The sequence below is a fragment of the Giraffa tippelskirchi genome, chromosome 6 (genome assembly GCF_054371585.1).
Source record: "Giraffa tippelskirchi isolate mGirTip1 chromosome 6, T2T-mGirTip1v1.2.pri, whole genome shotgun sequence".
Classification (NCBI taxonomy): Eukaryota; Metazoa; Chordata; class Mammalia; order Artiodactyla; family Giraffidae; genus Giraffa; species Giraffa tippelskirchi.
The window spans coordinates 22,326,634-22,341,160 of record NC_137280.1 but is presented as its reverse complement, the minus strand read 5'-3'; the positions used below and the strand labels follow the sequence as shown (position 1 = coordinate 22,341,160).

At 36.4% G+C, this 14,527-nt stretch overlaps 1 protein-coding gene across 4 annotated transcripts in view; it reads left to right on the top strand.

Annotated features, from left to right (window-relative positions):
* Window positions 1–14,527, top strand: part of ANGPT1 (angiopoietin 1) — a 797,336-nt gene that overhangs the window by 730,331 nt on the left and 52,478 nt on the right. For 3 of the 4 annotated variants that reach the window (XR_014056677.1, XR_014056676.1, XR_014056678.1), the window contains exon 4: window positions 1,664–1,728. The exons of the other annotated variant lie outside the window; for it this stretch is intronic. The gene's annotated coding sequence lies outside the window, so the exon portion shown is untranslated. The remainder of the gene's footprint in view (window positions 1–1,663; window positions 1,729–14,527) is intronic. 4 annotated transcript variants of the gene reach the window in all.

The following is a 14,527-nucleotide window of genomic DNA, read 5'->3' as shown; positions in this document are numbered from 1 at the left end:
GAAATAGGTCAGTTAAACAGTTGCCTCATTTGAGAAGGCAGCCTTGTGGGTGGGCTCCCAAAGTTAGACCTATATAGTGCAAGCAATTAGGTATCTAATAAAGATATCCTGAGATTCCTACACCCATAGGTTTTCCCACCCAATAAGAAAACATTGTCCTTTAAGTAGATGAAAGAAAAGTTATAGTCTTACAGAAGTACAAATATTGATATTAAAGCTTGTTTTTAAAGCTCCTTATAATAATTCAGTTTTAGCTTAACCACACCAGGTAAGATTCTCGCTTCACAACTTGTTCATATCCATTTAGGCTGTTCTTTAGCCTCATCTTTTCCATTTTGAAACAGCCAGTTGTTCTTAAAGACAAAAATTTCATTTCCCTTAACAAAAACACAGCTCCATGTCTCATACCTTGCTACCCAATAACATACCCTACTTACCTTGTATTCAGAGATGGAATAGTTTCTCTTACTATTGCTAGTAGTTTTAATTACATATATTAGAATCCTTAACCTATGGAAACCTTCATGTCTACTCAAACCTCAGAATAAACAATTGTGAATGGTCTGTTATAATAACAGTGTTCCTTTCTAATAGTACAGTTTTTTGATGTGGCATGAGACCCAAACATTTTGGGCTCATCTATTTTTTATTACAGAAAATCTAATGCTCAAAATGCTATCTTATTTAGAAATGATATAGATTTCAATGAATCTACATCCTTTAATTTAGCAAAATTTTAAGGTTTTGAGTTACTAAAAAGATTTTGGAAGCTTTATAAGATTTTAAAGGAGACATATAAAAACTCAATCATTATCAAAAAGTCTACTTACAACTATATAATTCATTATTAATAATAATATTTCAATTCTTTATGAAACTTTCATAAATATTAGACAAAATTAACCATCATTATTTTTCTCTCACTGACAGTTTTTGTAACAGGTAAGACATGAGCTTAGCTGAGTACTAAACTCAGGTAGAATAAAAGTTGTATGTATGCATTATATTTTGTGCTAATAACACTGAAAACATATCATTTTAATTAAACCAACAAATTTCAACTAGCTTTCATTTACCAAAGATTATTCTAGATCCCCTGGAGGATGGCATGCAACCCACTCCAGTATTCTTGTCTGAAGAATCCCATGGACAGAGGAGCCTGGGAGGCTGCAGTCCATAGGGTCACACAGAGTCAGACACGACTGAAGCGACTTACCACGTTCACACGCATTCCAGATCACATGTACTCAAAATAACATTGTAGGGTTAGTTTCTGTATTTCTGTGAGTCTTGGACTATCCAGTCCATGCAGTGTTTTCCTTCAAGCTGACTAAATAGAGTTTTGACAAATTATGTTTGACAATATCATATAGAGATAGAAATACACCACATCTATAACATACATTTAGAGATACACATAATCATATAGAGAGATACAAAGAGAAACAGTATAGCTTTGATTCTAAAATTTTAGCCATATGTCAGGTCCAATATAAAACTCACTAGTTTATTTTTAAAAATAGTTGGATCCAAATTGTGTTTCTGGCAGATGGAATAAGTTTACCTGCTCAGATGGAAGCTTTTTTACTAATACCTGTGGAGAAGAAATTAAAATTTTTTTACTTGCTCAATTTCTAAATAGCTCCTTTTTTGTTCCCTCTAGATGATAATGATTTCCTTGAAGTTTACATTTCAAAGAAACGACTATCAGTTCCTAGAATAGACAAGGTAGGCACAGAGAAAGTGTACAAGTTTCCTCTAAGATGAAGTTTTGGGGATACTGTTAAAGTCTAGGGAAATTAAAAATTTTGTCTTTTTCTCAAGTGCAGGACAATTCTGCTTCCAATGTCCTAATCTACAATATCTGCAAGCATTTTGAGATCAATAGGGAGATTGGAGGGTTGGTAAGGATAGCTGGATTTTTGAATTGCTTCTACAGCTACATTTCTGGTTTTGTAAAGATTTTAAAGACAAAGACAATTGTTTTTAATTCCTCAGAGAATTGGACTGTAGCCTGAATTATATCAAGGGGCTGACCTGTCCATCCAAATACATTGTCTTCCATTTCCTTCTTTTCTATCAAGATTTTCAACCAAGATGGAAATCAAAAGAATCCTATGTTTTGGAACTTCAGGGTTGAATGTGGTATGCCTTTGTAAAGTCTGTAAAAATGCTTACCTTTTTTCCTGAGTGTACCGTTCAGTCTCAACCAGTTCACCTTAGGATGAAAAGCTCTGCTATTGCTCCTACCAGCATCTTAACATCAACCTCCCCGAGTCATGTCCTGATCATTTGTAAATGGACCTGGGAGAAATTTTGCTGATCTGTTACCTCTATGAGAAGTGTTTTCCCCAGGGGACCATCTGACTTTTCTGTTAACTACAGTATTATAATGAAAGAACACACCTTAGCAGCCAGGCAAGTTCCCTGTAAATGGAAATGTGACTGTCCGCTGATGTTTTCAACTCCTATAAATGTGGTAGGATCTTTTGAAACTGAAGTAAGAAAAAGGATGTTTTATATAATTTCATCCTGTTAAGGAAATCCTAAAGCTAAATACCATACTACTACTTTTGTGTCTTCTTTTCAGTGTTATCTTTCCATAGGTACCAATAAGACAGTTGTTAAAAAATTTTTTTCATATAAGGAAGTCTTTCCAGTTCAAAAGATCCATCATCTGCCCATTGACAAGTAGAATACTCAATGGTATATTTATCTCAATAGTGACTCAAACCAAAAAGCCTTTCATTGGCTTGTGTGTGCTAAGTTGCTTCAGTCGTGTCCGACTCTTTGTGACCCTATGGACTATATATATTCCGCCAAGGCTGCTCTATCCATCGGATTTTTCCGGCAAGAACACTGGAGTGAGTTGCCATGCCCTCCTCCAAGGGCTCTTCACTAGTTGCTATACCCAAGAAACTAGTTCACACCAATATTTCTTCTCTAATCTAAATTTGAAATGCAAGTGTGAAATGAAAATATCTCCTGCCATATTAATAAACAAGAAATATGTCACAACCATCAGCGATTTCTGGCCTTCAAAGGTGAATGCAGGCTCCCAGAACTGTAATCTAGAGGATGCTGCCACCCCCAGGGGATTGCTGAGGAGCTGGGGGAATGCATGACGCAGGGTGAACAAGGAAACAGGATTAGCCCCAGATAGCTGAGGTGCATTTGAAAGGAATGAATTCAGTGAGCCCAGAGACTTGCACCTTCCCATACATAGAATGCTAAATTCCTTAACTTGATACCTGATCTTTGATGTTTATAGTGCCTGCTCCCTTTGTTGCAAACTTGTATATAGCCTGACGGTCCCTCTTGCCTCCTTGGAGCAGTTTTCTCAGAGCTACTGCGATGCTGCCCCCGCCCCAGGTTTGGAGTCCTAAACATTCCTAACAAATAAAGGAGCTTTCTACTTTTCAGAATACTGGAGTGGGTAGCCTATCCCTTTTCCAGGGGATCTTGCGGACCCAGGAATCAAACCGGGGTCTCTTGCATTGCAGGTGGATTTTTTACCAACTGAGCTATGAGGGAAGCCCTACATTCAGGTTGTAACTAAACACGTTTTAGTTGACAGGAGGGACAAGAAATTTTTACCCTCTTGTCTAAACTGGGTATACAGATAGGGACTTGGGAGATTTGACTTTAGTAAAACTTTTTACTTTTTGCCGGCTTCTACCAGATTTCCAGGATCCCATCTGCAGGCTCCAGAGTGAGTAAGTTGCCTCAGAAAGTCCCATGATGGGTCTTTCAAAACTTCTGGGGAGGAAAATAATTTTCCCTCTATACTTCTAGGTTCTTAGTGGAGACAACTGTGATAAAGGGCAGATTAACAGGGGAGAAAAACCAGAAATTTAATAACATGTATACCTTGGTGATACCCGTGGAAAACTAACTCCCAAAATGGCCCAAGCCACATATTACATGGGGCTTCCCTGGTGGGTCACTGGTAAAGAACCCACCGGCCAGTGCAGGAGATGCAGATTCAATTCCTGGAGGAGGAAATGGCAACCCACTCTAGTATTCTTGCCTGGAAAATCCCAAGGACAGAGAAGCTGGGTGGGCTATAGTCCAAGGGGTTGCAAAGAGTTGGACACAACTTAGCAACTAAACAATACCTTACATACCAGCTGAAGACAAAAGAAGATGTTGCAAAAGGAAGGGATAAGCCAGTTATGGAACATTATTAGGCAAAGCAAAATAAACAGGGATAGAGTAGTTTTCTCCACTGGTAAGCGTGTCTAAAGATTTAGTGATCTTTCTCTTCCTGGTACAGAGAGGGAGTCACGCTAATAAATGGACATTTTCCCTTATAACTATGCATGTTGTTTATAAAATGGACAACTTCTACTAGATATTCAGAGCTTCTCCTAAGTCTGCTGCTGTTTAAAAAGTCTGTTGTGGCTTAAGAATAACCAGCTCAAGATAATTTTTATGCCAAAGAGGAGTATTGGGGGATAGCATATACTGCTCTCCTGACTGGACATTTTCATAGGTAACTCAACATGTACTATTTTGTTGAATTTAATTCTTATGTGTGAAACAAATTATCTCCATTATACAAATGAAATACAGACTCATTGAAGTTAATTACATCATTGAAAATCATATACATAGTGTCTAAACTAAGGATCACAGTTATTTCTCTCACCCCAAATTTAGTACTCTTTCCATGCATTGTCTTTCTCTGTAATCTTAGACAATATGGGCCAGGAGTATAAAACTGGGAAATACTTTATAAAGCATATCTACAACTTTCTCGGAAGTTATTTTCCCAAGGAAGACCATAAGTGTGAAACCTAGATCTGCTTTTCAGATACAAATTAGTATTTTGTTTTGTCCACAATTTATTATAATAATTTAATGATCTGACAATATAGTTGGATTTTATGAGGTTCAAAAAAGCCTAGAATACAGGAAAAATAAAGTGAATCAATTTAACCCCAATGCTAGAAGTTCTACAATAAGCACTCTCTAATCCAAAAATGCTGTAGGGCTCTAGAAGAAGCCTATTTGTGATCAAATAAGCCCAGTACTGACTTTTGATGTTAAGAGGAGGGTAGGACAGATGTTCCAAATGGTCCTCCTCTTGTAATGCAAGTTGATCCTGCATAACTACAACATACTTGCTTTTTAAATTAGAGTTGAACACAAAAGCAAACATAGAAAATCTCCAAAGATTAAGATATATAGGGGAAGAATAAAAAGAACAGTGAGCTAAACCCTGAATAATCCCAGGAAACAAATATACAATTTAAGGTTCCCCAATTCTAATACCAGCCCTGGGCTCAGGAGACACCTAGGCCATTGTCTTCAAGGTAGGGATGCTGAACAGTAAGGCAGGATGCCCCACAGGAGCTAAAGTCGTTGAGTATATGTATGCAACTTTGGCTCACTGAAGCAAACAAATCTTCAGTGGCAGAAAGTCACCCTACATTAGCCTTTCAGAATTCTCATAAGTTGCATAATTAGAGGAAAACTCACAGTTTAAAAAAATCACTTAACAATAAATAAAATAGGCTGTATGAGTGAGTGTCATCAGAAATAACAAAAAATAAACCTGTCAAAACCTGGTGACATTAGAATTAGCTGATGAAAAATATAAAATGATTTTTATAAAAGCCTAGAAAAAAGACCTGATGCAAAGAGCTGACTCATTGGAAAAGACCCCATTGCTGGGAAAGATTGAAGGCAGGAGGAGAAGGGGACGACAGAGGATGAGATGGTTGGATGGCATCACTGACTCAATGGAGGTGAGTTTGAATAAACTCCAGGAGTTGGTGATGGACAGGGGCGCCTGGCATGCTGTGGTTCATGGGGTCACAAAGAGTCGGACACGACTGAGTGACTGAACTGAACTGAAGAAAAAGACAAACACAGTTAAAATATGTTAGAAACATGAGATTATTAAAAATGGCTAAGCAAATTGTAAAAGGATCAAGTAGAAGTTTTTTGAATAAAAAATATTTATTGAAATTAACATCTCAATTTCTATGTTAAATAATATATCAGACACAGCTAAAGAGATAATGAACTAGAAACAAGAAATGAAGAATTTGCAGTTGAGAGATAAGGGCATGGAAATATAAAAGGTTAAGAATCATTGAAGAAAGAAACACAGGTCAAACACTCATTTAATTATAATCCTTGAGAAAATAATACAGAGAAGCAATAATGGAATAATTGAGAATCAAGCTGAGAATTGCTGAGTCTCATGAACATGAGAGCTTTATAAGAATTATGATAGACAGAAACTTAATAATCAGAGAAAAATCTATATGTAAAAGATAGTAAAACTCCAGAATACCAACAATAAAGAAAGTATCTGAAATTCTGCCAGCCAAGAAAAAAAAGAAAAAAAACAGAACACCTATAATAAAGAAAATTTAGTCTAACAATATATTTCTGAACAGCTTCAATATAAGTCAAAGGCCTTAGAGCAAAATCTTCAAAAGACTGAGAGAATATGAACCTAGAATTGTATTACAAAAGTTCTTTTTCAAGGTCATTATTAAAATAAAAACATTTACAAAATGAAAAACCAAGTTTACCACCAATAGACCTTTACTAGAGTACATTCTAAAAGATATACTTAAAGGAGGAAAGATTCTAGATATGTTATTAAATGCAAGAAAACAATATTGATCAAAGAAAATGTTAAACATACAGATTAATCTATACGCTAAAAATAAGAAAATGATAACTATTTTGTTTAATGATAAATAACTTCTTTGTTAAAAAGAGACAAAAATACTAGATCTGCATAGTCTAATACTATTACACAGAAATTACTATTGAAACTTAAGAAAATTAAGTTAAAAATTCAGATGCTTATTCATACTAGCTACATTTTGGGTTCTCAATAGCCATATGTGCTGGGAGTACTAAGTAGTCTGTAAGACAAGAGTCAAATACAAAAGAAAACCAAAATGTCACTATTAACAAATGATATGAATGTCTACATAGAACATTCAGCAAATCTGGAAAACTCAGCAGTGGCTACAGGACTGGAAAAGGTCAGTTTTCATTCCAATCCCAAAGAAAGGCAATGCCAAAGAATGTTCAAACTCCCGAACACTTGCACTCATCTCATATCCTAGTAAAGTAATGCTCAAAATTCTCCAAGCCAGGCTTCAGCAATACATGAACTGTGAACTTCCAGATGTTCAAGCTGATTTTGGAAAAGGCAGAGGAACCAGAGATCAAATTGCCAAAATCTGTTGGATCATTGAAAAAGCAAGAGAGTTCCAGAAAAACATCTACTTCTGGTTTATTGACTATGCCAAAGCCTTTGACTGTGTGGACCACAATAAACTGTGGAAAATTCTTTAAGAGATGGGAATACCAGACCACCTGACCTGCCTCTTGAGAAATCTGTATGCAGGTCAGGAAGCAACAGTTAGAACTAGACATGGACCAACAGATTGGTTCCAAATAGGGAAAGGACTACATCAAGGCTGTATATTGTCACCTTGCTTATTTAACTTATATGCAGAGTACATCATGAGAAACGCTGGGCTGGAAGAAGCACAATCTGGAATCAAGATTGCTGGAACAAATATCAATAATCTCAGATATGCAGATGACACCACCCTTATGGCAGAAAGTGAAGAAGAACTAAAGAGTTTTTTGATGAAAGTGAAAGAGGAGAGTGAAAAAGTTGGGTTAAAACTCAACATTCAGAAAACTAAGATCATGGCATCTGGTCCCATCACTTCATGGCAGATAGATGGGAAAGTGACAGACTTTATTTTTTTGGGCTCCAAAATCACTGCAGATGTTGAGTGCAGCCATGAAATTAAAAGACACTTGCTCCTTGGCAGAAAAGTTGTGACCAACCTAGACAGCTTACTAAAAAGCAGAGACATTACTTTGCCAACAAAGGTCCATCTAGTCAAGGCTACGGTTTTTCCAGTGGTCATGTATGGATGTGAGAGTTGGATGGTGAAGAAAGCTGAGCACCGAAGAATTGATGCTTTTGAACTGTGGTGTTGGAGAAGACTCTTGAGAGTCCCTTGGACTGCAAGGAGATCCAACCAGTCCAACCTAAAGGAGATCAGTCCTGGTTGTTCATTGGAAGGACTGATGCTAAAGCTGAAACTCCAATACTTTGGCCACCTCATGCGAAGAACAGACTCATTTGAAAAGACCCTAATGCTGGGAAGGATTGGCGGCAGGAGGAGAAGGGGATGACAGGAACTCCGGGAGTTGGTGATGGACAGGGAGGCCTGGTGTGCTGCGATTCATGGGGTCGCAAGGAGTGGGACACGACTGAGCGACTGAACTGAAGTATAATTACAGGAGAAGGCAATGGCAACCCACTCCAGTGTTCTTGCCTGGAGAATCCCAGGGACAGGGGACCCTGGTGGGCAGCCATCTATGGGGTTGCACAGAGTCAGACACGACTGAAGCGACTTAGCAGCAGCAGCAGCAGCAAGTATAATTACACTTATGAAGCAACAAGAAAAAGAACTACCCTTCTCCCATCAAATCAAAACAACCTAATAAATGACCAAACTGTATTTCAAATGAGAAAAATTACTAATGATTTAACCTCATTAGTAATCAGGTAAGTACAAATTAATGTCACAATGACATATTTTATTTATATTATATATATATTTAAAATTCTGATATCAATTGCTGGCCAGGAAACAGTGATAAAACATATATACAACTCTATGGGCTGTATAGTTGGAATATCTAATTTGAAAAACAATAATTTTGTAAATCTAAACCTGAACTTACCTATAACTGAGGAATTTTATTCCTAGAAACAAAACCTAGAGAAACCTCCACATGAGTCCTAGAAGCTAAGTACAAGAATTGTATAGATGACAATAATAATTAATAACAAAAAATCAGATAACAGAAGCACTGACCAAAAGGAAACTGGATAAATTATGGCATAGTCACATAGAATACAATATCAAGTAGCTGTGAAAAAGAGGGAACTATAGCTACTAGAACATGATAGATGAACCGTAGAAACAATGTTGAGTGCCAAAAAGCAAGTTGAAGAAAATTATGTATTATAAGTTATATAAGTTCATATGTATTTTGAACTTATATAAAGCATAATATACACATATGTAATTACCTAATTTATATACTATAAAGTTTATAAAGAGTTTTTTATTTTATTATAGATAGATATTGCTACTTATGTGAAGATTTTATTTAAGAAGGAAAGGGAGGCAGGTTGGATACAAGATAGTGAAGTAGGAAGACTTGAGCTCAGCTTCTCTCATGATAATACCAAAATCACAAATAACTGCTGAACAACCATCAAGAAAAAAGACTGAAACCACCAGAGAAGATATTCTACATCCAAAGACAAAAAAAGAGATCACAATAACATGATAGGAGGGGTGCATTCTGACAATATAAAATCCTACACACACCAGGTGGATGACCAACAAACTGAAAAATAATTATATCACAGAGGTTCCCCCACAGGAGTATGGTTTCTGAGGCCCATGTCAGACTCCCCAGCCTGGAGGTCTGACATCAGGAGGAGAAGCCCCCAGAGTATTTGGCTTTGAAGGGCAGCACAGCTTGATTGCAGGAATGCCAAGGACTGGGAAAAATAGAAACACCACTCTTGGAGGGTGCTAGCAAGGCCTAATGTAAACCAGATGCCAGGGGAAAAGCAATGACTTGATAGAAGCGTGGACCTCACCTACCTGCTGGCCTTGGTATGTCACTTGAGAAGCAGGAGGCAGCTATAGCTCTCTCTTTGGACATAAAAGCTGGTGGTGAACATATCTGACAATAATTTGGGACATTTAGCACCAAGATGTGGAATCACCCAACAGCTTGTAGGCTCCAGTGCTGCGAATCTCAGGCCAAACAACCAACAGGGCAGGAACACAGCCCACCCGTCATCAGACAGGCTACCTAAAATCTTCCTGAGCCCACAGCCGCTCTCTAAACACACCCTTTGACATGGCCATGCCTACCAGAGGCAAAAGGCCCTGCTCCAGCCACCAGTGGGCAGGCACCAGTCCCTCCCACCATGAGGCCTCCAGAAATCTCCAAACCAGCCTCACCCACCAGTGGGCAGATACCAGAGGCAAGAGGAACTACACCATTACAGCCTATGGAAGGGGAATTGTAATCACAGAAAGATAAAAGGAGACAATATATCTGTTCTAAATGGAGGAGCAAGACAAAACCCAGAGGAACAACTAAATGAAGTTGAGATAAGCAACCTACCCAAAACAGAATTCAGTGTAATGATAGTAAAGATGCTCCAAGATTTAGGAAAGAGAATAGAGGCACAGACCAAGAAGATACAAGAAATGTTGAACAATGACCTAGAAGAAGTAAAGACCAAACAAACAGAGATGAACAATAACTGAAATGAAAAATACACTGGAAGAAATCAAGAGCAAAATAAATGAGGCAAAAGAACAGATAAGTGAGCCAGAAGATGGGGTAGAAATCACTGCCACAGAACAGTGAATAAAGAAATAAAGAAAAAAGAATGAAAAGAAATGAGGACAGTTTAAGAGACCTCTAGGACAATATTAAATGCAGCAACATTCACACTCCCAAGAAGGAGAAGAGAAAGAGAAAGGGCCTGGGAACATAGTTGAAGAAATAATAGCAAAGGAAACAGTCATCCAAGTCCAGGAAGCAGAGTCCCAGGTAGGATAAACCCAAGGAGGAATATGCTGAGACACATGGTAATCAAATCAATAAAATAAAGACAAATAAAAAATATTAAAAGCAATAATAAATAACATTCAAGGGAACTCCCATAGGTTATTCAGCTGATTTCTTGGCAGAAACTGCAGGCAAGAAGGGAATTGCATGATATGTAAGCTGTGATGAAAGGCAAAAACCTAAGACTAATAATACTCTATCCAGGAAGGCTTTCACTCAGATTTGAAAGAGAAATCAAAAGACTTACAGGCAAGCAGAAACTAAGAGATTAGCACCACCAGACTAGTTTTGCAACAAATGGTAAAGGAACTTCTCTAGGCAGAAAAGAAAAGGCCACAACTAGAAACAAAAAAAATTACAATTGGAAAAACTCACTGGTAAAGGCAAACATATAGTAAAGGTACAAAATCATACACCTAAAAATATGATATCAAAACCATCAGTTGTGAGAAGAGGAGAGCACAAATGCAGGCTGTTAGATATACATTTGAAATTAAAAGACCAGCAACTTAAAACAATCTTGTTTATATACATATTGGTATATCAAAACCTTATGGTAACCACAAACTGAAGAATAGATACATACACACAAGAAAAAAAGAGTCCAAACACAATACTAGATTTAGACATCGGATCACAAGAGAGAAGATCACAGGAGAGAAGAAGAGGAAGGAAAGAAAAAAAAGAATTAAAAAAGCAAATCCAGAATAGTGTTTTAAATGTCAGTAAGAACATACATATTGATAATTACCTTAAGGGTAAATGGATTAAATGCTCCAACCAAAAGACACAGACTGGTTGAATGGATACAAAAACAAGCCCTATATATATGCTGCACACAAAAGACCCACTTCAGACTTACGGACATATACAATTGAAAGTAAGAGGATGGAAAAGGGTATTTTGTGCAAATGGAATTCAAGAGAGGCTAGAGTAGCAATACTCATATCACACAAAATGAACTTTAAAATAAGAAGTTAGAGTAGCAATACTCATATTACTCAAAATAAACTTTAAAATAAAGACTGTTACAAGAGACAAAGAAGGACACTACATAATGATCAAGGGATCAATTCAAGAAGAAGATGTAACAATTGAATATACACATGCACCTAACATAGGAGCACCTCAATATATAAGGCAAATGCTAACAGCCATAAAAGGAGCAATTGACAGGAATACAATAATAATGGGGGCTTTAACACCCTGCTTTCATCAATGGACAGATCATACAGACAGAAAATCAGGAAGGAAACATAGGCCTTAAATGACAGAAGAGACCATATGTACTTAATTGGTATTTATATAGCATTCCAAGCAAAAGCATCAGAATACACATTCTTCTAGTGCACATGGAATATTCTCCAGGATGGATCACATGCTGGGCCACAAAGTGAGCCCCAGTAACTTTAAGAAATCTGAAATCATATTAAGCATCTTTTCCAACCACAACACTATGAAATTAAAAATCACCAAAGGAAAAAAACTGTAAATAAACACAAACACATAAAGGCTAAACAATATGCTACTAAACGACCAATGGATCACTGAAGATATCAAAGAAGAAATTAAAAAATACCTAGACACAAATGAAAACAAAAGCGCAACCATCCAAAACCTATGGGACACAGCAAAAACAGTTCCAAGAGTTTATAGCAATACAACCTTTCCTCTGGAAACAAATCTCATATAAACAACCTCTAACTTTACAAGTAAAGCAACTAGAGAAAGAAGAATAAACACAAAGTTTATAGAAGGAAAGAAATCGTAAATATCAAAACAGAAACAAATGAAATAGAGGTGAAGAAAACAATAGGAAAGATTGATGAAACTAAAAGCCGGTTCTCTGAAAAGATAAACAAAACTGATAAAGCACCAGCCAGACTCATCAAGAAAAAAAAGAGGGGCTTCAAATCAATAAGTCAGAAATGAAAACAGGCTAAATTACAACTTACAACACAGAAGTACACAGGAACATAAGAGACAACTGTTAATACAAACAATTATATCTGCCTATAAGATGGATAATCTAGAAGACATGGACAAATTCTTATAAGGGTACAGTCTCCTAGGACTGAATCAGAAATAAACAGAAAACATAAACAGATCAATCACAAGCAGTGAATTGAAACTGTGATTTAAAAACCCCCAACAAACAAAAGCTAAGGACCAGATAGCTTAAAAGGCAAATTCTATCAAACATGGGAAAAGAATTAACACTCATCCTTTTGAAACTATTACAAAAAATTGCTGAGAAATGACTACTCCCAAACTCATTCTATTAGGTCACTATCACCCTGATAACAAAAAAAAAAAAACCATAAAAAAAGAAACTTACAGGCCAATATCACTGATGAACATAGATGAAAAAATTCTCAACAAAATACTAGCAAACAAAATCAACAATGCACTAAATGGATTATATACCATGATTACCATTATCCCAGGAATGCAAGGATTTTTTGATATCCATAAATCAATTAGTGTGATGCATCACATCAACATATTGAATAAAAACCATATGATCATCCCAACAGATGAGGAAAAAACTTTTGACAAAATTCAACATCCATTTATGATAAAAACTCTCCAGAAATTGGACAGAGAGAACATACCTCAACATAATAAAGGCCAAATATGACAAACCTACAGCTAACTTTATACTCAGTGGTGAAAAACTGAACACATTTTCTCTAAGTTCAGAAGCAAAACAAGGGTGCCCACTCTCACCACTTTTATTCAGCACAATTTTGGAAGTCCTAGCCACAGCAATCAGAGTAGAAAAATTAATAAAAGGAATCCAAATTGTAAAAGAAGAAGTAAAACTCTCCCTGTTTGCCCATGACTTACTATACATAGAAAATACTAAAGATGCTACCAGAAAAATACTAGAGCTCTTTGATAAATACAGTAAAGTTTCAGGATACAAAATTAATCCACAGTAATCTGTTGCATGTCTATATACTAACAGTGGAAAATCAGAAAGAGAAATTAAAAATCCCATTTACCCACACATCAAAAAGAATAATATACCTAGGAATAAACCTAACTAAGTGGTCAAAATACCTCTACTTCAAAAACCATAAACTGATGAAAGTAACTGAAGATGACCCAGACAGTTGGAAAAATATATCATGTTCTTAAATTGGAAGCATAGTACTATCAAAATGACTATACTACTCAAGGCAATCTCCAGATTCAATGTAATCCCTATCAAATTACCAGTGGCATTTTTCACTGAACTAAAAAAAAATCTGAAAATTTGAATGGAGACACAAAATACTCTGAATAGCTAAAGCAATATTGAGAAAGAAAAATGGAGCTGGAGGAATGACGCTCCCTGACTTCAGAATATGCTGCAAAGCTATATTCATTTGTAGTATCGAGGGGTTTCAGGAGGGAAGGGACATATATATACCCGTGGTTGATTCGTGGTGTGTGTGGCAGAGGCCAGCAACAATATTGTAGAGCAATTGTCCTCCAGTAACTGTATTTTGTTCTATACTTCTCAATTCTGTTGAATTATAATCTTCGATAATAATTACACTCATCAAAACAGTATGATACTGCACACACACACAACAGAACTGTAGATCAATGGAACAGGATAAAGAGCTCAGAAGTTAGTTATACCCTTACGGTCACTTAATCCTTGAAAAAGGAGGTAAGACAATACAATGGAAGAAAGATTGTCTCTTTAATAAATGGTTCTGAGAAAACTGGAAGCTAAAGAAAAAAATGAAATTAGAATATTCTCTAATACCATACACAAAAATAAACTCAACCTAGAATCTAAATTTAAGATCAGATACTATAAAACTCTTATCGGAAAACATAGGCATAACACTCTTTGACA